Raw genomic sequence first — 24,818 nt, forward strand, 5'->3', positions numbered from 1 at the left:
GTAGGGATGGGGGCTGGCTAAGTACCTTAGATAGGTGATTCCAAAAGACAACAGTGTTTTCCTAGTGAAGACCAGGCCTGTGAGGGGAGAGGTCAAGCATAATCTTGGCATGTGATCTCAAATAATTCTCACTGTCTTTTCTGCTTTTGGCAGGGAGCTGGTATTTATCTTTCTCTTGGATCAGAAGGAGATGACAGGTCCCTCAGGTGCTTCATTTGCACATCTTCAAACAGATAGGGAGCAGGAGAGATTATCATCAGCAAGCCTAAAGTAAATAGATTGGATGTGCAGCTGAGAGCAGAGCCCTAATCAGAGTAACATCAAAGGGAATTTGCAGGAATTTCCACACACACAATGTCCTGTCCTCTGTTTATAACCCACATTAAAACTGGGACTCTAGCCTCTTTTATCTTTTAAAGCAGCATAGCCTCAACCTGTCTCTGAGTCTCTTCTCTGCAGGGACACTAAGATCCTAGCTGAGCATCATCAGCCATGCGGGCTCTTTACCTTCTCTTTGCTCTTCTCTTCTTGGTTTTCCAGGAACAGGCCCAGTCTGAGGACCAAGATGAACCCCAGGAACTGCCTTGCTGGATGACATAGAAGGAGCCATGGGAGCCCCAGGTAAAATGCCAATTTGTGTAGGCTTGTAAATGGGATGTCTCTATCAATGCGAGGGAAACACACCAATATCAGCTGATTGCAGGTCTCCAGGCTAGATTACTGTTGAGATATATTTAAGATGTCCACTCGTTACTATTAATTACTTTTCAAGCATCCTCCAGTCAGCACGGGGGTCTGAAGCTCTGGAGCTTCAGGTGAGGACGGATCTCAAAGGGAAGCTCGGCCCAAACCTCAGGGCTCCAGCTGGCTTTGGGCTGGAACTGTGTGAGCTTGTGGATTTTGTATAATTCCAAGTCACAAATCAAGCCAGGTTTGTCTGAGACTGGGACAGGCTCCAGAGGGAGACCTTTTGAACCTAAGCAAATGTGTCTCACGAAACCTAAATCTCACAAATACTGCCTTTGCCCTTAAAGGCTTATAGTGTAAATAACTGTTGCCGTCTATCTATACTCAGAGCCAGGGAAATACAGATCTGCTCCAACTTCCAGAGAAGATACTGGGGGGGGGGGGGAGGGCAGGGCATGTAATAGCATAGACCAGTAGGATACTGGAGTGAGATTTGGGGCTCCTGGGTTCTGTTCCTAACTCTGTCTAAATTAGGTACTTTGATGGTTCCCATTACCATAGTAGCTCACAGTCTTTAACACTTTCCCTCCAGCCCTAGGAGGTAGGGAAGTGCCATTATCCCTCTTGAATGGGCAGGGAACTGAGTCCTAGAAAGTCTAAGTGACTGGGACAAGCACTCAGGGACTGTCTCTAGCTATGTGCTCGTACAGTGGGGCCCCAATTTCAATGGAGACTGCTTGATTCCACTGTAAATAATGAATAGTAATAAAGAGATTATTGTGCTGTGCAGATGGCCAGCACTCTGACAGTTGCCCTAGGCTGTAGCTGTTGTACGAGTGCACTTCATTAACTTAACTGGCAATTTCCATGGTTTCTATCAATCTAAACTCACAGTCCCTGTTTTTCTGTCTTTTGTGAACGACACTTTGTCTGATCCGTCTTTCCTCTTTGTACAAATACGTAGCTCCTGTGTTGCCAGCAGGGGTCAGTGCCGAAATGGGTTCTGTCCCTGGAAGGAAACAAAAATTGCATCCTGCAGTTTTGGTAGGCCCTGCTGTAAAAAAGTTATATAAAAAATCTGCTGGAATCTGAAGAAATCCACACAGGGGATTCTTAGCGGCCAGAGAGGGGGAAAGCAATGTTAATTCTGCTTTTCTGAACAACTGTCTGATTTCAAATCATGTTCCTTTAATAAAAATGATTCTTGCATTGCTATTGCAGCAGAGGGCAGGTGTCTTTTCTACTTCATCCTTTTGAAGTGACTGCAGAAGAGAAGAGTGAGGGGGGATTTAATAGCAGCCTTCTACTACCTGAAAGGGGGTTCCAAAGAGGATGGAGCTCGGCTGTTCTCAGTTGTGGCAGATGACAGAACAAGAAGCAATGGTCTCAAGTTGCAGTGGGGGAGGTCTAGGTTGGATATTAGGAAATACTATGGTGAAGCACTGGAATGGGTTACCTAGGGAGGTGGTGGAATCTCCATCCTTAATGGTTTTTAAGGCCCGGCTTGACAAAGCCCTGGCTGGGATGATTTAGTGGGTGTTGGTCCTGCTTTGAGCAGGGGATTGGACTAGATGACCTCCTGAGGTCTCTTCGAACCCTAATCTTCTATGATTCTATGACTGTTACTAAAGGGGGGGTAGAATAATCAATGGCCCTGATTGGCTAATAGGATACACCTAGCACAGATTCAAACTTGTTACTAGAGAGGGTTGGAGCATTTTTGATTAATTGAAACTTTGTCCAAACCAAACCTTTTCAAGAAAGATTAGGGTGTGTGTGGAAAGGGAGCTCTGGACCCCCAAAACCTTCCCAAGTTGAAGGGATTTGTTTTCTTTCCAAAGCAGAATGAACACAGCACTTTCTTGGGGCAGCCAGTCTAGTACTACAGCACTGCAGGATCTGCGGTTCTGTCTACACTGCAGTTAGAAACCTGTCACTGGCCCGTGCCAGCTGACTTGGGCTAAAGGGCTGTTTAACTGCAGGGCAGACGTCTGCGCTCGGCCTGAGCTGTGGGATCTTCCCGCCTTGCAGGGTCCTAGAGCCTGGGCTCCATCCCAAGCCAGAGCATCTTATACCACAATTAAACAGCCCCTTAGCCTGAGCCCCATGTGCCTGAGTCAGCTGGCCCGGGCCAGCCGCGGGGGTCTAAGTGCAGTGCAGATATTCCCTAAGCGCTCAGGGGAGGTGAAGGGCTCCCACTGTGCGCAGCTGTGCAGTGTAGGAGAGGCTTCTTGCAGCTATACAGGAACACACACAATCAGATAAACTGCGCCCACCAGATCTGCCCCCATGGCCCTTTGGACAGGTGAGACCTGCTTTGACAACTCCATGCAAACATGGGGGTGTGAAATTTGTACACGGGCCACTCGTCAAACGCAGCTGTGAGTGCTCCAGGCAAATCCTACTTTTCTAAAGGTCAGTAGCTGTTTCTGTTGATGTCATTTGGGATGTGGTTCGTTAAATCCAAGGAATCCCTGCCTGTGGTCTTACATTAGGCCATGGCCCCTGTTATTAACCATACAGAAGTCAGGTTTTCTCAAGGATACTGTGCAATGAGCCGTAGGCCCTACATGTGACTCACAGGGTTCTGCGTAGACCTTTGGGCTGGCCATGCGTGAGCTCTCGGTTGCCATGGTAACAGGGCTTGGATCCAAAGGGGCTTCAGTTGGGAGCCTTGAGATTTTAGTTAACTTCAGTTTCTCAGCAGCTGAAAGTCAGATAGAGCATAAAATCCACCAGCACCTCTCTGTACCAGAGTCTCCGGCCCTCCCCAGAAATCATGGAATCATAGAATACCAGGTTGGAAGGGACCTCAGGAGGTCATCTAGTCCAACCCCCAATCAACAGCTCAGTGGCTTCCCTCTCATTTGAACCAGTGTTTTGGGCTTTTCTGTACCACCGATGCGGCTGTGCCAGGGGAGCTGGTAATAACACAGCTGCCCCCCACAAGCCATGATTAGAACACAGCTCCACCTTGCAGTGTAGACAAGACGTAACTGTGTTCTCCAGTGTGACAGCCTTAGCCAGAGCAGAGCAGCAAAGTTGATGGGAAGGAGGAGCTGAGAGGGGAGCAACTGGATAAGGAAGCTTGGGAGGGAGGCGAAGAGCAGTCTCACACTATGGTGGCCACGGATATCTTGTAGGTGCCCTCCCGCTCCAACAAGCTATAAAGGAGGAAAGAATAATGACTGGAACATGAGCAACTGTACAATAGGGACCATCCTGTTCCGTCGGTGGGGCAGATGACCTTGTAGGTCTTTCCCGTCTCTATCATCTAGGAGATAGCAGGGTCAGCTGATTAGCACATAATACAAAGGTTCTGTCTCCAGTGCCAAAGGAGGTGTGTTTTCCCAGTAAGATAGTTAACATGAGTTAGCTATTGTGCTATAAGGGCCTAGTGGAGACAAGCCTCTGCCGTTTTTACCTCATTGTAGCTAGTCCAAGGTAAACACCAGGTGTGTGGATACAGTGTTGTCTTGATTGGCTACAGTGAGGTAAAAGCTACCTGTGCCTTGTCACTACTAGGATTTCATAGTGAGCGAGCTCTTCTGAGTTACTGATCTCGGTGTCGAAACACATCCTGTTTGGCAGGGAAGATATAGCCAAAGAATCTCTGACCCCAACTCAGCCACTGCCTTTCTATGGATACACAGCATCAGGCTGTATCAGACACAAACACGCCCAGTGGGTTGGCCCCAGTTCAGGTTCTGTAATCTATAGAACCACTCACTGGCAATTCATCCTGTGGATAGCAACATACAGCCTTGTAGCCATGATGCTGACAACAGCAGGGGTTAACATAACCCTCCTGCTTCCCAAAGGTCTAGAAATGCTTCTTTACCAAGAAATATACCAAACCTCAGCATTGCCCGACCATCCCAGAGCTCTGTAAATATAGAGAGCATCTGATTTCAACAGCAAAAAATCTGTGTTGATGCCTACTATCTCCAGTGATGCTAGGTCAGGTTCCCTTTGTTTGATCCTTTGACCGCACTCCTGTCCCTGTTATTTCATTTGTTGTCCCCCGGAATCACTTGGCTTCCAGGTCCTGTGGATCCTCCCCTTAGGCTGGGGGGGGGGTGGGGGTCCTTTAGCAGTGGACGGGCTTCCGCCTGCCCACTTCCTGGATCCCAATAGGATCCCCAGTGATGCTAGGCTCAGCAGACCTGCAGTACGGAAGAGCCTTTATTGTCTCTTGGCTGTTCTCACCTTCTCTGTCCAGGCTGCTCCAGCTGATGGGGTGCTGCTTCAGCGTGCAGTTAATCTGGGTATGGAGACCAGCATTTTGCATGTGTGCAAATTTCCACCTATTTGTACCTATGAGACTACAAAAAGAAGGGCTCAAATTCTTAGTACTTAAAACAGGTCATTAGCTCCCTTCCACTGCCCAGATTCCCCCAGCTCCTTCTCCAAATAATCCCCTACCCCTTACCATTGCCCAGAAAGCTCCCCCAGGGTATGAATGATTTGGAATTAAGGGGAGCGCCAGTCCCTATTTACACATGGAGCAGTATCCTCCCTCCACAACTCAGGATTTACTTTTAGTGGTAGGTTTTTGTGTCCATCCATGCCTGGACCGCATAGAGCCAGGAGTTCACACGTAGGTTTTTAGAAGCAAGCGTGACAATCCCAGATTCCAGATCAAATCCTGCAACCCTTGCTCGGGCCCCACCTTAGATTCAAATCTCTTCACTATAAATGGGCAGGATGCCTAAGTAAGGACTGCAGGGTGTGGCCCTTCTTCATCAACAATAAACCAAAGGGCACAAGCTCCCTGTGGAGAAGATTTTTTAAAAAAAGCAAAATCCAGCTGTTTTTTGGTACCATGCACACACAGCTTGTTTTATAGGGCAGCGAAGGGATGCTAAGAACACATCCCCAGACAACCGGCATCCCTATGCCCTGCTAACCAGCCGGGATAGAACAGCAGGGGTTCTTGGCCAGCATTACTGGGAAGACCCATGGGGCCAAACACATCCCTGGTGAAACTCCAGTGAAGTCAGTGCAGCTACACCAGGGCCACTGGCAATAGGCAGGGGATTCTATGAGGGGCAGGGCATACAACCCCCAGGGAAGGCATGGGAATACCATGTCCCCTTGAGATGGTGCTGAAGTAGGTCACAGTGTATCTTGGAGTGGCTGGTGGGTGCTGAACACCCCCTATTTGTTTCTCTGTGGGTGCTTGAGCCCTGGGCACCCATGCAGTTGGTGCATATGCTTCGTATTACCATGTCCCATTGACAGGTTTCAGAGTATCAGCCGTGTTCGTCTGTATTCGCAAAAAGAAAAGGAGGACTTGTGGCACCTTAGAGACTAACCAATTTATTTGAGCATCAGCTTTCGTGAGCTACAGCTCACTTCATCGGATGTCCCATTGGTTATCATAGTTCCACCAACTTTCTGTGGTGCCTGCCTATTATGTCAATACCTTTTAACCCAGATTCATATTTAAACTTCTAGCATTTGTGTACAAGCACCTGTAAAATTTGTCAATATTTAGTTGTCTGCCTTCATGTGATGTAATTGAATGAGGCTTTTTTTTTCCATTGAGTGTTTCTCTTCAGTTCTTACCTGTACTTTATCAAATTCTATCCTCTCTTCTTTATTAGGATATAGAGAATCCCCTTGAATAAATCCTCCTGTAAGGGATGTGATTTTCTGAACTGGATGCTTCTCTGGCTTTCCCAGAGCCCTTAGTTTAAAAACTCCTTTATGTCCTCCTTAACTTTACATCATCATCAGTCTGGTTCCATTTTGGTTTAGGTGGAGCCCATCCTTTCTGTACAGGATCCTGCTTTCGCAAAAGGTTTCCCAGTTCATAATAAGCCTCAATCCCTTATCTCAACACCATTGTCTCATCCACACATTGATACCTTGCAGTTCTGCCTGGCTGAGTGGTCCTGCACTTGGAACTGGAAGCATTTCAGAGAATGCTACGATGGAGGTCCTGGACTTTAATCTCTTATTTAGCAGCTAAAATTTGGCCTCCTATCTTTCCCTACGCCATTGGTACAGCAAGTACCACAACCACCGGCTCCTGCCCAGCACTGCACATAAGCCTATCTAGATGTCTCATGAGTGGATTGTTCCAAACAGGATCTATTTAATTATAGAGATCATAGGCACCGACTCTGGAGCACCCATGGGAAAAAATAGTGGGTGCTCAGTACCCACTGGTAGACCGGCTGATCAGCTCCTCCCCCTCCCTCCCAGCGCCTCCCGCCTGCCAGTCAGCTGTTCAGCAGCGTGCAGGAGGCTCTGGGGGCAGAGGGAGGAGCGGGGGCAGGAAGAGGCAGGGGCAGGGGGCGGGGTGGGGTGGGAAGAAGCGGGGATGGTGGTTTGAGGGAAGGAGTGGAGTGGGAGCGGGGCCTTGGGCAGAGCGAGGGTCAAGAATGCCCTGGGAACTGAGGAAGTCCGCGCCTATGGCGAGATGACATGGATTGGAACACTCTTGTTTATGGTGAATGTAAAACAGCATTGTTTCCAGACTATATAGCAAGGACTAGAGGTTCAAGGTGGGTGAGATAATATCTTTTATTCGATCAACTTCTCTTGGTGAGAGAGACAATCTTTTGAGCTACACAGAGCTCTTCTTCAGGTCTGGGAAAGGTATTAAGCGTTTCAGCTAAATGCAAGTTTGACTAGCTACTTTAGCATAAGCAGTTAACACATATTCTAAGAGACCATTCAAGTTGAAGAAGCCAATTAACACCCCTGTAACACAGGATGAAAAGGGGGATTAGTGAGTTACAGGTTGTTGTTATAAACCATAAATCCAGTGTTAAGACCATGATTTTTAGTGTCTAGCAAAGCTATGAATATAAGCTCCCAGGCTTGGCTTTTTTTGTGTAGTTTCTTTTGAGGATGAGGACTGATAGATCAGATATAGAGTGCTCAGAGATAGGTGATGTGATGTTTTTGTCTTTTATCATTGTCCTGTGTGAGTTCATTTGAGAGCGTAGTGATTGTCTGGTTACACCCACATAGGTATTGGGGCAGTTAGTACACTGGGATGAAGTACTAGAGGTGAGATATGAGGACTAGAGGTGAAATATTAGTGGTTCCCAATGCTTGTGAGTGAGCTTGAGTCCGGTTGCTGGACCATAGATGTTGGGTGCATTGCAGAGATGAATACGTGGTATATAAGGTGCAGGCATAGGTGCAGGAATGGTAGCTTGGTGTGTGGCAGGATAGGCAGAGATGGGAATTCTCTTCTTGGTCTTTGCTTTGGGTCATGACCTCTAGAGTGGTATGTTTGTTGATGAGCATTGTGTATACTGATGGGCGTTGTGTATATTTATTGAAGGGCATTTGATATAGGTGAGTGGCTTGTAGAACCTTTACTATGAATTTGTAGACCTTTGGATGTTGGTTTTATTTAAACAGTCTTGCCAAATCCATCATATCTTTAGACCGCCCCATTAGTTAATTTTCAAATGTTGGAAGGGATGATTATATTTTCTAACTCCGATATTCACATTCAGCAGTTTGCTGTTGATATTATATCATGTATAAGTGCAGTTAATGGCATTTTTGCTCTGGTAATTATTAATACAATTAAACTGTTTATGTGTTTAATTTTTAGTTGATTCCATTTGCAATATGGGAAGCTTGAGCAGCTGGGAAAGTAGCAGAAAGGTGAGTTATCTCAGTGCTTACGGAGGAGATCACAGTATGGTAAACATTAATTTCTTCCGCCCACCTTGCCCAGGCTCCCGGTCCCTCCTAATCTTCACCCTTTGCCCCAGTTTATAGCCTTCTTCACTGGAATGTTCCACACTCTTGCAACCACCTTCCCACCTCTTGTGGCTCTATCAGAGGGCTTGCTGTTTTGTTGTGCCAGGCCCTTCCTCTTTCAAAAGGCTGAGGAATGATGTCTCCAGGATGTTCTCAGCCATTATTGGCAGCAGACAGAACCAGATTCACAGAAGACACCTGGCCTGGGATGTGAACATGAAGAAACCAGGAAGAAAAAACACTTTTGGCCTTTCTACAGAGGAAAATCCATTAAAAAATTCCCTAATTAAACAGCTTGTGTTTTTTCCTTCCAATCTCTTCCCATTATAACAATCTTAGATGTAGCAGTTCAGCAGGGGAAACATTTTTGGACAGAAGGGTGATGGGTTTTTTTTTAAGTGTGCAGTGTCCCTTTAAGAAGCTTCTACGTGGGAGAAGCTAATCAGAGGCACAAACAAAATAGAGATTGACCCATTGGGAGGCTAGCAGCTGCCCTCTGCACTTGTCGGTAGAAGTTCAACAAGACCTATTGTATATCTGGGTCTGTGTTCTCTCTTCCACGCATGGCAGACCATTGAAGTCAATGGGTCAGACCCTCCACTCGTGTAAACTGGTGTAGATCTGGCCCCCAAAGGCCCTTGTTTCTTGCAGAGGAAGACAAAAACTTCGAGGCACATTCCGATATGAACTCTGGAGTGGGAGCAGCATTTCCATTTGCATAAGCAATTGTATATTGAAAAGTTGCTTTTAGAGCAATAGGAAAATTCCACGACTCTGGTTCTTAAAAAAACCCAAAGACCATAGAAAACTGGTTGTTTAAAACTGGGCCAAACCCGTACAAACCGTATGAAAAGTAAAACCATTTACACAGCAGTGTCCTGAGAGGGGACATGTAATGGGGCTGTGCACAGAAAAATTCCCGCTTGCAATTCAGACTCATGAATGCTGGTGACCTGCAGATCTCTCTTTGAGGAGTAGATTCTGATCTCTGATTCAAATTAGGAGGAACTTCCTTGAAGGGAATTACATTTGTGAGTTCTGAGCACCTCAGTAAATCCAATCACTTGCTTAGTTTCCTAAATGTGGATTTAGGTCTGGTCTACATGTAAAATTTAGATTGCCATGGCTACGTCGCTCAGGGGTGTGGAAAAATTCACATCCATGGGCACCATATCTATGTCGACCAAACCTGCTTTATAATGCAGCCAGGTCAAGGGAAGAATGCATCCATTGACTGAGGTACCATTGCTCAGGGAGTTGGTTACCTATGGCAATGGAAACACCCTTCCATCACTGTAGGAACTGTCTACACTACAGCAGCATACCTGTAGCACCATAGCTGTGCCGCTGTAGCACCAGTAGAGGTAGACAAGCCCTTAAATGCCTAACTTTAGGCTCCTCGGTTTGAAAACTTTGGCCCAAATCCTCAAAGGTATTTAGACTCCTAGCTCTGATGGCCTAGTGACAGCATCTGTATCATAGCAACCATTTCACAACTCATTATCTCTTTGCTCACTTACCTATTCTCTGTGGCCCAGATCCACAAATGTGTTGAGGCTCCTCATTTCCATTGTGTGGCTCGAGGCCTATATCCCTATGTGGCCTTGTGTACCCTGTATTCTGCCGTCTTGCAGCTGCTGAATGTGCCACAGAATCCATACCTTGCTTCAGAATCATGATCCAGCATCTAAGCTTTCCTTTAAAACCAATATTTCTAGGTCCTCAGAGTTTTGACTGATGGAGTCTTGTTTGCCTGTGTCAGTTTTAACCAGCCTGAACCCAGAGCTCTAAGAGGGGTCAGTTGCATGAATGAGGTGGTGACTCAGGAACCCACAGATGACAAATTATTTGCCAAGATTGCTAACTATTTCACTGCCAATTATTTTAGTATAAACATCTACCTACGGTGTTTATCCCACAGTCCCTAACTGTCCCCGAAGACTCCTCAGAGCCCAGAAGATCCAGCTACCAAAAAAATCAGTTTCTCTCTGACAACTTCTATTCTGAGATCGCATGTTGTCAATATAAAAATCTATGGCACATCAATGGCTAATGAACTGTTAAATTGAACTTTGCCTTACTCTTTGTGGGGCTCCAAATCCTGATACAGAAACCCATGTCCCTAGATTTCTGATTCCTGACTGACACATTCATTCCCTCAAGGGTATCTAAGAACTATCACTTTTTAGAGTTCCTCTTTGCAATCTGAGGCTCTGTTCCAGGACAGGTGCCCAACTGCCTTGTGTCCTTCCAGCAATATGTGACAGCAACCATTTTGGCTGACATGCGGGGGACCACCAAAGCTAACATACAACTTGAGCTAAGGGTTCTTAGCTGAGGTGGTAACAGACTTATATCCTCTGTGAATCAGACATAGAAGGAACATACAAACACCAATGGGTTACAAATTAATTTGGTGTTTTAATGTCTATTCCCCATGAGAAGCCATTTTTCCAGGTTAGAATATAAGAATGGCCATACCAGGTCAGACCAATGGTCCATCTAGCTCAGTGTCCTGTCTTCTGACAGTGGTCAGTACCAGATGTTTCAGAGGGAATGAACAGAACAGGGCAATTTATCAAGTGATCCATCCTCTGTTGTCCAGTGCCAGCTTCTGGGAATCACAGATTTAGGGATAACCAGAGAACGGAGTTGTGTCTCTGACCATTTTGGTTAATAGCCATTGATAGACCTATCCATTGTCAAAGTCAGATTCAGGACTCACATAATTTGTCAGACCACTCTGTTTATTAGCAAAGTGCCTTGCTAATGCACCCAGATGTGAGCCCTTCTCTGAGGTTCAAGATAACTTATTTATACAGCTAAGCCAAAGTCAATTTAGCATAAGAGACAAAAGAAAGCAGAAACTGACAAATATACATACATATCTTATTTGCATACTAACGTTTACCAATCTCCTAGCTCAGTAGGAGCTCTAAGTTAATTAGTTTGAGGACCCCTTGTCTCACACTCCTTAATGTTTCTCTTCCTGACAACTGTATTTCAACAAACCCTTCAAGTAGCATTTCTTTAATGAATTATAATTTCAATATAATTCATTCTTAATTCATTCTACTTTCACACCATGAACTTATCCAGCTCTTTTTTTAACCTAGTTGCACTTTTGGCCTTCACAACGTCCCCTGGCAACACAAGTGTGTGCTGTGTGAAGAAGTACCTCCTTATGTTTGTTTCAAAGCTGCTGCCTATTAATTTCATTGGATGAAATGAATGTTCTTCTGTTACATGAAGGAATAAATAACACTTCCTTATACACTTTCTCCACCCCATTCATAATTTTATAGACCTCTATCATAGACCCCTCAGTCTTCTCTTTTCTAAGCTAAAAAGTCCCAGTCTTTCTGATCTCTCCTCATATGGAAGCTGTTTCATACCCTTAATAATTTTTTGTTTACTCTGTACTTCTTCCAATTCTAATATATTGTTTTTGAGATGGGGCAACCAGAACTGCATGCAGTATTGAAGGTTGAAGGCATACTATGGATTTATATAGTGGTATTATATTTTCTGTCTTATTATCTATCCCTTTACTAATAGATCCTAATATTCTGTTACCTTTTTTGACTGCTGCTGCACACTGAGCACATGTTTTCAGAGAAATATCCATGATGACTCCAAGATCTCTTTGCATTTTTCAACATTGAATTTCATCTACCATTTTCTTGTCCTGTCACCCAGTTTAGTGAGATCCTTTTATAATTCTTCACAGTCCGCTTGGGACTTAACTATCTTATGTAATTTGTATCATCTGCAAACTTTGCCACCTCACCCTTTTTCCAGATCATTTTGAATATGTTGAATAGCACTGGTCCAGCTACAGATTCTCGTGGGGAACCCTCTATTTACCTCTCTCCACTGTGAAAACTGACCATTTCTTTCTACTCTTTGTTTCCTGTCTTTTAACCAGTTACTGATCCATGAGAGAGAGGTTTGTCAGTTGTATATGGCTAGAGCCTCTTCGCCCCAAATCATCAGCAGGTTTTTTCCCCATAAGATTTCCCAGGAGAAATGGGAAGAGAAAGAACTGGGGAAGGGACTGCAACCTTTCTATATCCTCTAAAAAACACAACTCTCTGTTTTGGACCCTGCTGATTCAAATAGATTATTATTATTATTTGTAAAAAGAAAAGGAGTACTTGTGGCACGGCTGTTTCTCTGAAACCTATTATTATTTGTATTACTCTAATGCCTAAGGGTATGTGTAAATTGCAAAGAAAAACACAGCACTGCGCTGACTTGGGCTCATGGGGCTCAGGTTGTGGGGCTAGAAAATAGCAGTATATGTTCCCAGTCAAGCTGGAGCCTGGGTCCAAGACCCTACCCCGTTGCTGGATTTCAGAGCCTGGGCTCCAGCCAGAGGAGGAATGTCTACACTGCTCTTTTTAGCACCACAGCCAGAGTCCCACAAGTCAGAGTCAATTGACGCAAGTCTGAGACTTGGCAAGATGAGTTTTTCTTTGCAGTGTAGACATACCCTTTTAGCTAGACAGGCAATGTGTTTTGACAGCCAGGCCAAAGTAGCTGCTATTACATCACCTGGGATTCTTCCACAGAACATGAGCCAGAACTTCAGCTGGGGTACATCAGCTCCCTTTGATGCATGGAATGTAAAGGGGTAGCAGGAGGATCTTTTACTCTAGTCACTCTAGGACTGCAGCAGTCCAGAATCCAGATTCACATGATCCCTAGGCAGAGCAGGTTGTGATAATGCTTCCTGCTCTGCCCCACTGGAGGGCACCTCATGTAAGTAGGGCATTTGTCCTACCATAGTAGGAGAAGTTCTCTATGTACACAATACCACAGATGACCCAAGTGACAAAAGGATCTGAGTCCTCCTCCACACACACCCCAATTCACTTCACCCCGGTATCTGCCTGCCTTTACTTTCCCTCCCAGGCTGTGTGAACAGGACTCGTATCACACAGGGAGGACTGAGTCCAGAGGTTCCTGGGTGTTTACCCCAGTCTCTCTAACTCTGGGCAGCAACAAGGATGCCCATAGTCCAGGATATGCCTAATTTACTTGCAACCCTCTTAACCCATACTCACTGCAATTCACTTAAACATATGTATAATTGATTTACACTAGAACTATTTCTTGGGGATTCAAGAACACTTTGCAGTGTAAACACTGTGAGGGAATGGACTACATAAGGTTCAATGCACAGTCAGTAAAGTGCAATAAATTTTATAGTAAGAACTAATGTATGAGTCCAATTTCTTGTTTCTGGACCTGGATATGCTGCTGTGACACGGCTGGTGTTGCACTCTCCCAGGGGTGGGTTAAAACTCTGTGGATGGAATCCTCTCTGCACCTGTGGTTATGGCCCTCCTGTCAGGTCACGTCCCCCTCTGGGTCTGACACTGGATTCCCTCGTGATCAGCCACGTCCCCTACTGGGTCTAGCACTTGATGACCTCTCGATCAGCCACATTCCCTCTGTGTCTGACACTTGATGCCCCCTCAGCCAGCTACATCCCCCTCTGTGTCTGACACTTGATGCCCTCTCAACCAGCTACATCCCCCTCTGGGTCTGTCACTTGATGCCCCCTCAGCCAGCTACATCCCCCTCTGTGTCTGACACTTGATGCCCTCTCAACCAGCTACATCCCCCTCTGGGTCTGTCACTTGATGCCCCCTCAGCCAGCTACATCCCCCTCTGTGTCTGACACTTGATGCCCTCTCAACCAGCTACATCCCCCTCTGGGTCTGTCACTTGATGCCCTCTCAACCAGCTACATCCCCCTCTGGGTCTGTCACTTGATGCCCTCTCAACCAGCTACACCCCCCCTCTGTGTCTGACACTTGATGCCCTGTCTGGGCTTCCAACGCTTCTCCGGCCCCAGCTGTTGTACCGCTGCCTCTCACCCAGGCCTCCCGTCCTCTGATCAGTGTTCGGCAGCCCCGTTCCCCATATGGTTTCTTCCCAACCTCCCCCTGTATTGCTTCACTCCCTGGGGCAGATAGGCTGTCCACTGGGGGAAGTGCTGGGCTGTACCACTCACCTGGGGGGCCGTGGCAGCTGGATGGGCCACTGGGACTGTGACACTGGCAGATCAGGTGCCAGCTGATGCCAAGGCTCCTAGGCCACAGCTGAACACTGACAAATGCATTGTGTGAAACCAGTCTGGCTCACCTGTGTGTTGGCATTGTTAAAAGAGATATTGGATTCAGACACATGTGGTCAGCGTTTAGACTTTATGAAATGCTTGTAGGATGTTGCATGTATTAATCTTACTTAACCTCTGTGCCCCATGTCATATTAAGGGTTTACATTGTAAACTTCTCTAACTGTGTAACTCCCCAAGCAGGAAAGAAACATTCATTAATGGAAAGGCTGGCTTCCTGCCGAAGGGGTTAGGTTCTGCACACGAGAAGGCCCATTGAAACCAAATGAGCCCCTGTGAAACATCAAAGACTTTGTTAATTGCTCCCCAACTTTTGTTGGTGAGAGGGACAAGCAGGGGCCCTGAATCTGGTATCATGAGAGCAGTAAAGCTGGGTTCAGTATAGCTCTATGTATATGAAATGCTGCACCGGCTTTGAATGGCTCTGTCGATGTTTCTGGCACACAATCACATCTGGTTATGGGGAATACTTGAGAGACTGGCCTCATCAAAGGGAGGAGCACTACTTTCTGTACACCTTCTGGGGATCTGAGCCCCAGTGGTTTGGTTTGGTGTGAGCTTTTTTACTCCTCCTTTCTATGTGATACAGTTTTTTATGCAAAGTGTAATGGGATTCCCCTCCCAGGTAGTTCAGCTGGGGGTGTGGTGCCATCTGTAGCCAGCTCTAGGGCCTACTGGGACCTCCGTGGGAGGTTCACTAATGGACAGTTGGGTTTCAATTGCCGCATGCAGCACAGCTGTAGCTGTGTCAGTCCCAAGATACTAGAGAGACAAGGAGAGCGAGGTAAAGATCTTTTATTGGACCAACTTCGGTGGATGAGAGAGACGAGCTCAGAAATTTGTCTCTCTCACCCACAGAAGTTGGTCCAATAAAAGATATTACCTCGCCCACCTTGTTGGATTTCAGGGCCGATGCATTCCAATTACCCTGGTGCTGCAGTTTCTTTGTAAGTTGGAGTCATTATATTGGTGGGGGTTGGGTGTTTTTTAATTACACAGCAAGCACCAGTTTCTGGAGCGGTTATTGCGACCCCACGGCTGTGACACTTTTGGTAGCTGATACTTCCGCCTTCACAAACACATTCTTCCTCCCACTCCTCTTCCCCCGCTCGCAGCCTCACACCCCACATGTGTAAAATGAATTCTCACAAACCGCAGTTGGATTTCACAACAGCTTATTTTTATTGAAGGGAGACATTTCCTCTTGAGGCTGCTGCTCATTCATGCCTTGTGGATTTCTGCAGCTCAGGGGGCTGTTGGCCGTTTGCAGCAGTTGATCTTTCCGTTGATGCAGGTTCCAACGAGTGTGGTGGAGACGGGGCAGTCCCCCGAGTGGCAGAAGCCAAAGTTACTTCTACAGTTGATATTATCCAGGAAATCAGCATTCCCTGAGCAAAGAGTGAGAATTGTTTGGAGTCTGAACTTTTATTCATAAATAGAGGGAAACCATGAGCAGAAATTATTATATATAGATACGTAAATTGTGAGGCCAGAAGGGACCATTATGATCATCTCGTCCACTGTTTCTCGACCTTTTTGATACCAGGGAGTGGCTTGCTAGCTTCCTAAACTGTTTCAGGGAGATCTTAAGGACTGGTGCTGGTCCATGGACCGTTCATTGAGAAACATTGATCTAGTCTGACTTCCTGTATAACACAGGCCAGAGAATTTCACCCAGGGATTCCTGCATCAAGCCCATAACTTCTAGTTGAGCTAGGGCACATCTTTTAGAAAATCCTTAAATAAGCCCCCCCAAAACATGATTAGATGTATCATTATCAGAGGTTGACCCCAAAGTTTCCAGCCCGAGTGTGATCTTCCATAGCTTAAGCTAACAGACAAAACCTCTTAGCTCCACGGGCCCTGAAGGTTCCTATATCATTATTTTCAGTGCATCTGTTGCCTGTTGTAAAAGTCCAGTCACAGAATGTGACTATTGAAGAAAGCATTATAACTATGTGCAAGTTCAGATGCAGTCTCCACAGTCAGGAGAGAGAAAAGGATTCCAACAGCTGTGCAGGTTACCTGGTTGAAGAGTCAGGTGCTGCACCTTTGAACCTTCCTTTCTCGCCCTAGAACACCCCCCCCCTTTAGACTGTGAGCTCTTTGGGGCAGAGACTATCTGCTTCTCTGTGTTTGTATAGCCCCTGGAAAAATGGGGCCCCAGTTTTGGTTGGTCCTTCAGCATTACCAGTAATCAGCATAATTGCACTCCCCTTTTACACTAGTGCAATTTAAATGATTTCAGCAGAGTTACTCTTGATTGACGCCAGTGTGAGAAGAGAATCAGACCCACCACATCTATGCCTGGGAATGTGGAGATGAAGATGAGCTAAGGCCTGATTCTCCACTACACTTTGCACTGCTTTGCACGGGTGCAAATGATAACACACAGTGCAGGGTAATGGCGAATCCAGCTCAATGGTTGATTTTGATCTGTGGAAGCCTTTTGTAGGTAGCTCGGGATGGTCAGTGTAACTGCTCATTCATCATCTTGATAGCTGGAATACTCTTGCTAGGGTCTTGTCTAGCTTAGGGAAATTTGCACTGTTGGAACTACACTACTGCAAGCCCCTAATGAAGATATGCTGCCCCGGGTAAAGAGTTGCACTCGTGTTACTTAGAGAGTGATTTATATGAATAGAGTTTGACACCCACTTTGGATGGGGTGACTGCCCAAGTTTCAAGGCAGAGGAAAAACAGGACAATTGTCCTATCTATTGCACCAGCCCTGACTGCAGATTGAGGATCAGGAAATGATCCTGCATTAGCTCATTATTTTAGCATCCTCATCCTCTCATATAAATATCTCATTTTATTTATCCTCCCTATAATTACTTGGTTCCATCTCACCTGGAGCACCCTGGAAGAGGAAGAAGAGAACAGCAAAGAGCAAATAAAGAATCCTCATGGCTGAAGGTCTGCGGGGGTCTGTCCGTCACTGCCGAGGCAAGACTCTGTGGGAGATGGAGGTGAAGGTCCCTTTGGGATGGAGAGCCCCTGTATTTATAAGGGTTTGGGATTGTGGAATGCAGAGGTTTTGGAATCTGGTCAATAATTAAGCCTCTTATAGTGTAGTTACCTTTGCTATGGCTGATTGGTTACCTCAGTTATTGGTGAACTTAGTCAAGTGTGTCCCTTATCCTGCAATCTGCAGCGTGAACTAACAGCAAACAGCTGTGTACATTACATATCCTAAATCACAGTTTAATCATTTATTGGACCTAAGATTTCTTCAAGCTGATGGCTGTTCCCATGGACAAGTGTGACAGAGAGCAATGTTGTCTAGTGTTCTGAGCAGAAAACTGGGAGACTGTGTCCAGTGTCTAACATTGACTCCCTCTCTAGCCCCAGGCTAGTCAGTCTCCCCGTATATAAAATGGGGCTAATAACAATGAATTGCAGTATCTTCCTCATAGGGACTGAGGATTTATGTGTCAACAGTTCTTTCTGCAATAAGACAAAGGCTATCATGCTCAGAATTCAGAGGGGTAGCTGTGTTAGTCTGTATCAGCAAAAACAACAAGGAGTCCTTGTGGCATCTTAGAGACTAACAAATTTATCTGGGCATAAGCTTTCATGGGCTAAAACCCACTTCATCAGATGCATGGAGTGGAAAATACAGAGGCAGATATAAATACACAGCACTTGAAAAGATGGGAGTTGCCTTACTGAGTGGGGGGGTCAGTGCTAACAAGCCAATTCAATTAAGGTGGAAGTGGGCTATTCTCAACAGTTGACAAGAAGGGGTGAATACCAAGGGAGGAAAAATTACTTTTGTGTTGTTAATGAGGCCAATGTAATCAAGGTGGCCCATTTCAAACAGGTCACAAGAAGGCTCAGGATGGCAATTTCTATCTTTCTACCAGTGAGATTTCTATCAAATCCAGCACCTTCAACACCAAATAGCCTCTACAAGTGGTGTCAGTTTAGCTGCAGTGAAGCAGGAGGCTGTTTAAATTACAGCCTTTAGAAATATGACCACACACACTATTATGTCCCCATTCTTGTTGCCTTGCTAATAAAGAGCCTGATCCTGTAGTCCTCACTCTGGCAAAGCTACTGGTGACTCCGAAGCAAGTTTTGCCTGAGTCAGGACTGCAGACTTGCACCCAACATACACACTAGCGTATTTAATATTCTCAGTCTGAGGATCTGCACCAAAATATATGAAATCGAATTCCTCCCTGGGATAAATATGGTGACTCAAGTTGAGTTACGCTGGGGTTAAATTGGGCCTCTGGGTCAAATTCCGAGCCTGTGTAAGCAGGTAAAACTCCACTGACGCCCTCTTCCTTCCATTATACAGCCCCATTGGGAATTCCAACCTCCTTTCCTTTTAACCACTCAGGGGCTGCTGTGGTGTGAATGTTTGGTGCAGAAGCTTCCTTTATTCATAGGAATAGATCCTGTTTTTCTGACAACAGTTTGGTTTCTTCTCTCTTTCCCATATGAAGCCCCAAAAGCATTTATTGACATCAGAACAGCACTTGACAGGGACTTTTATTAGCAGAGCATTTAGCTTATAAAGGGTCTGGGGAAGCACAATCATATTGGTAAGACTCGTGAATGTCCAGACAGAGCAGTGATTGCTCAGGGAAAAGATTCCTCCTACGTAGGTTGAGGGTAAATATTTGCGTGGTGCACTTTGTTGCCAAAAAAAAAAAAAAAAATCGCCCATAGCTTGCCCCTTTAAGACCTCACATATAAATACTACAGACAGGGCTTCCCTCAACCATAGTTCAACCTAATTTGACCGGGCCGCCAATCAGCTGTTTGGCAGCTGGTGGGACATGTTTGAGGGAGGGTGGACAGCAGCAAGCAGCAGGCAGGTGGAGGCTTCAGAGGAAAGGCAGAGCAGGAGTGGGAAGAGGCGGAGCAAGGGTGGGGCCTCAGGGGAAGTGACAGAGTGGGGGTGGGGCCTCAGGGTGAAATGTGGGTGAAACACTGATGAGTAAAAATAAAAGTCAGCTCCTATGATACTAGGGTACAAAATATATAAGGATGGGATAGTAGGTCACGCTGGTGAGGGAGTGACACTATATGTGAAAGAAAGAATAGAGTCAAATATAGCAAAAATCTTAAATGAATCAAACTGTACCATAAAAAGAAAAGGAGTACTTGTGGCACCTTAGAGACTAACAAATTTATTTGAGCATAAGCTTTCGTGAGCTAGAGCTCACTTCATCGGATACATCCAGTGGAAATTTTTTTCTCTAAGGTGCCACAAGTACTCCTTTTCTTTTTGAGGATACAGACTAACATGACTGCTACTCTGAAAACTGTACCATAGAATCTCTATGGGTAGAATTTTCTGTGCTTGAATAAGAAGACTACAGCACTACGAATATAATACTGACCACCTGACCAGGATGGTGATGGTGATTTTGAAATGCTCAGGGAGATCAGAGAGGCTTCAAAGGCAGAAAACACAGTAATAATGGTAGAATTCAACAATTCTCATATTTACTGGGTACATATCACCTCAGGAAGGAATGCTGAAATGAAATTCCTAGACACCAAGAAGCAATCATTAATGGAGTAGCTTGTCCTGGAACTCTCACGGGAAGACACAATTCTTGATTTAGCACTAAGTGGAACACAGGATTTGGGCTAAGAGGTGAATATAGATGAACTGCTCAGTAATAGCATCCACAATGTAATTAAATTTAACATCCTTGTGGGAAAATAGAAAGGAGCATAAACTCTGGCAAGTCAAATGTAAAAGTATAATTAGTCAGGCTGTGACAGGTTTCCCCCCTTTAAGGTGCCACCTGATGTACTGGGATACAACTGAGCCCACCTGTTCTGCCAGCCTGGGCCCCCTTTTGCCCAGTTTGCTGAGCCAGGCTCTTAAGCCTCCACTAGCACACAGACAGGTAGGGCCACACCCAGGTGCAGAAAGACACAGACACTGAGATCAGCTCTGGGAAGACTCATCTTAAGGGACTTGCCCCAGTACTCAGGTGCCCACCTCCCTTGAAGAGCAGACCCAAAAGTATATTGTGAAATCCGCCCCCTCCCTCAGTGTGGAGCCTCTAACCCCCGACCCGCCATGAGTGGCACAAACTGGGTTTTAGAATAAACAAAAACAAGTTTATTCTGAACAACTAGAAAGAGTAGATTTTAAGTGATTATAAGAGATAGCAAACAGAACAAAGCATATTACCAAGGAAACAAAACAAAATAAAACATGCAGAATAAACTTAATACATTAAAGAAATTGGCTACAAATAGTAATTTCTCACCCTAAATGTTGTCTCAGGCAGATTACAGAGATTCGTGAAAGCCAGCTGCATTGGCCTGCAGCTTGAAACTTCAGGCATTTTTGCTCACAGGCTGGACACCCTTCTCCAGCCTGGGCTCAGATCTTCTCTCTCCAGTTCAGTTCTTGTTTACAGGTCTTTCCCAGTGTCTCTTTGGGTGGGGAGGCAGAGGAGAACCACAATGATGTCACTTCCCTGCCTTTTTTTTTGCATTTGTGTATGGTGGGAATCCTTTGTCTTCCAGCAGAAAAACACTGGCATTCCAAGGTGGGGTCCAGTACCAGGTGACTCAGTCACATGTCTCTGCAGGGTTGTACTAGACATTACTCTCAGGCTGTTTGGAGCATCCACAGGAAGACTAAGCTCTTTCACAGTCTATTGTCTTTGCTGATGGGCCATCAGCCCTGTCTGGCTTTTTCATTGTTGTACCTGAAGAGCTAGTTGTGGGTGTCACCCAAAGCAGCACATTTGAAATTCAGACACATGGTCAATATTCCTAGCTTGAGATACAAAAATGATACATGCATACAAATTGGATAAACACATTCCACAGATCATAACCTTTTCAATGATACCTCATATGACCCCTCTTGCATAAAACATATCTTAGTCGTGCCATATTCATATCATAACAATATTTCTATGAAGAATATGGGGTGTAACGTCACACAGGCCAAAAAAGAATTTGGAGAGCAACTAAAAAAAGACATAAAAACAAATAGTATTTTTTTTAAGTGCACCAGAAGCAGGAAACCTGCCAGTCAGTGGGGCCACTAGTCAATCACAGTCCTAAAACTTCACTCAAGTAATACAAGGTCATTGCAGAGAACCTAAATGAATTGTTTGTATCAGTCCTCATTGCAGAGGATGTGAGAGAGATTTCCACACCCGAGGCACTCTTTTTAGATGTCAGATCTGAGGAACTCCCCAATAGAGGAGGTTTTGAACAAATTGATAAATTAAACAGTAATTAATCACCAGGTCCAGATGGTATTCACCCAAGAGTTCTGAAGGGACTCAGATATGAAATTGCAGAACTACTAATTGTGGTATGTAACATATTGCTTAAATCAGACTCTTTACTTGATGATTGGAGGATAGCTAATGTAATGCCAATTTTTAAAGAGGGCTCCAGAGGCGATCCTGACAATTACAGGTTGGTAAACCTAACTTCAGTACCAGGCAAATTGGTTGAACCTATAGTGAAAAACAGAATTATCAGACACATAAATAAACATACTATACTGAGGAAGAGTCTACACAACTTTTATAAAGGGATTTCATGCCTCACCAATCTATTAGACTTCTTTGAGGGTGTCAATAATCATGTGGACAAAAGTGACCCAGTGACTATAATGTACTTGGACTTCCAGAACACCTTTGACAAGGTCCCACACCAGAGGCTCTTAAGCAAAATAAGTGGTCATGGGATAGGAGGGAAGGTTCTCTCATGGATCAGTAATTGGTTAAAAGACAGGAAACAAAGGGTAGGAATAAATGGGCAGTTTTCTCAGTAGAGAGAGGTAAATAGCCGGGTCCCCCAAAGATTGGTACTGGAACCTTTGTTGTTCGACATATTCATAAATGATCTGTGTGATAGGGGGCTCAAAGGGCTGGGCAGTCTAGTGGTTAGAGCACCTCACTTCTGGCCGCTTGCCTTTCTGTCAGGATGGTAGAGGTGCCTGTTCCTGACCTTAAGCTTGGAGTCTTCAGCTTTCCACCTGCATCTGGGCCTCGGCCCTTAAGTGGATGTGGTAGTGGGACCTAGGCCCTCCCTCTACACTGGGTCTTTCCCAGAATGCTGTGGGAAGCAACACGGCCAAGATTGTCACTGCAACTAGTCTAAATTCACTTCCCTGGGCTACCCCCTACCAATAGGTTCCTACAATTTGGGGCATGGCCCCTATAGTCCAAAAAGTCTGTGGCTCAACTGAATAAAGAGTCCAAAGGAGCAGGGCCATGGAGGAATTGCTGGGTTTCAGAGAGGGTGGTGGCAAGTGAAGGCACTACCTGTGGGTCTTACCCATTCTGTGGTCACCTCTTAGGCTCAACCTTCTGCCTACCTTCCCGGAGAAGGATTCTGCTCTCCTGGAGTCTGACTACCCCTCTTTGCCTGGGCTACTGATCTCTATTTATCCTGCTCCTTCAGTTGAAACATGCTCAGCAGGCCCAGAGGAGTAGGGCTGCCTGGATCCAGTATTGCCTTCTAACTCCTTTGGGCTCAGTGTGTGGTTTGTTTACCCCAAAACAATCTGAAAATGGGGGTAAACAGTGAGGTGGTGAAGTTTGTAGAAGATACTAAATTACTCAAAATAGTTAGAGCCAAAGCTGACTGCAAAGAGTTACAAAGGGATCTTACAAAAATGGGTGACTGGGCAAGATAATGGCAGATGAAATTCAATGTTGATAAGAAAAAATAATGCATACTGGAAAATATAATGATGGGGTTCAAATTAGCTGTTCCCACTCAAGAAAGAGACCTTGGAGTCATTGTGGATAGTTCTCTGAAAACATCCACTCAACATGCAGCATCAGTTAAAAAAACTAACAGAATGTTAGGAACTATTAGGAAAAGGATAGGTAATAAGACAGAAGATATCATAGTGCCACTAAATAAATCCATGGTACACCCATACCTTGAATACTGTGTGCTGTTCTGGTCATCACATCTCAAAAAAGATATATTAGAACTGGAAAAGGTACAGAAAAGGACAACAAAAATTATTAGGGCTATGGAACAGATTCCATACCAAGAGAAATTAAACAGATTGGGACTGCTCATTTTAGAAAAGAGATCACTAAAGGGAGACGTGATAGACTAAAATCAAGAATGGTGTGGAGAAAGTGAATTAAGTGGTGTCATTTACCCCTTCATGTAGCACAAGAACCAGACGTCACCCAATGAAATTAATAGGCAGCAGGTTTAAAACAAACACAGAAAGTACTTCTTCACATAATGCACAGTCAACCTGTGGAACTTGTTGCCAGAGGATGCTGTGAAGGCCGAAAGTATAACTGGGTTCAAAATGGAATTAGGTAATTTTCATTGAGGATGGGTCTATCAATGGCCATTAGCCAAGATGGTCAGGGAAGCAACCCCATGCTCTGGGTGTTCCTAAAACTCTGACTGCCAGAATCTGGAACTGGACAACAGGGAATGGGCCACTCGATAATTACCCCATTCTGTTCCTTCCCTCTGAAGCTTCTAGCATTGCCCACTATTAGGAGACAGGATACTGGGCTAGATGGACTATTGGTCTGACCCAGTATGGCCATTCTTATGCTTCCACCCGTATTCATCCTCTTGATATAGGTGTTGAAATCCTGGTCCCATGGAAGTGAATGGGAGCTTTAGATCTCACCCAAGATCACTATTAATGAGTTTTCAAAAAGGGTGACATTTACCCCAAGGCACAGAGCTAGTTCAAGGCCTAGGCACCACTTAAGTCCATGTAAAGCCTTCAAAATAGGACCAGAGAGGGAATTAAATGGGGCACATTCCTTTGTGCTGACCCTCTGCACAGGAGTGAATTTCTCCCAAAGCATGATCAAAAGAGTTGCAAACGACGTGAATTTGCAGCTTTAATTCAAATAAATATTTTTCTGCAGAATCCACCAAGCTCTTTTGGAAAGTACTATCCCCAGATACAGAGATGGTGAGAATGAGGCAAAGGTTAAATGACTCGCTAATGCTACACAGAGAATCAGTGTCAGAGCTGGGATAAGAATCCATTTGTTCCTGAGTCCTAAAACCCCCTGCTCTGACCATGACTCAGGGCAAATCTACGTTACTGAGGCTACATGGGTGCAGCTCCATCTGGTGAAGATGCTCTGTGCTGACAGGAGATGCTCTTCCACTGACATTGTGGCTGTGTAGACAGCATGAAACTTGCATCACTCAGGGTGGAGGAGGGACTTTTTCACACCCCTGAGTGACGTAACTTAAATTAATTTAGGCTGTGGTGTAGACCTGCCCTCAG

General features: G+C 45.2%; 2 long non-coding RNA genes across 2 annotated transcripts; one reads left to right on the top strand and one right to left on the bottom strand.

Annotated features, from left to right (window-relative positions):
* Positions 1-2,872: 2,872 nt before the first annotated feature.
* LOC311518919 lies at positions 2,873-8,671 on the top strand. The gene is made up of 3 exons (XR_014711143.1): positions 2,873-3,102; positions 8,273-8,325; positions 8,436-8,671. It is a non-coding gene; the product is annotated as an uncharacterized lncRNA (long non-coding RNA).
* Positions 8,672-15,730: 7,059 nt separating this feature from the next.
* Positions 15,731-17,594, bottom strand: LOC311518946. Its single transcript, XR_014711151.1, has 2 exons — positions 17,426-17,594; positions 15,731-15,960 (listed from the first exon to the last, which is right to left on the bottom strand). It is a non-coding gene; the product is annotated as an uncharacterized lncRNA (long non-coding RNA).
* Positions 17,595-24,818: the final 7,224 nt, after the last annotated feature.

The sequence above is a fragment of the Lepidochelys olivacea genome (assembly GCF_965140295.1).
Source record: "Lepidochelys olivacea isolate rLepOli2 genome assembly, chromosome: 3".
Taxonomy (NCBI): domain Eukaryota; kingdom Metazoa; phylum Chordata; order Testudines; family Cheloniidae; genus Lepidochelys; species Lepidochelys olivacea.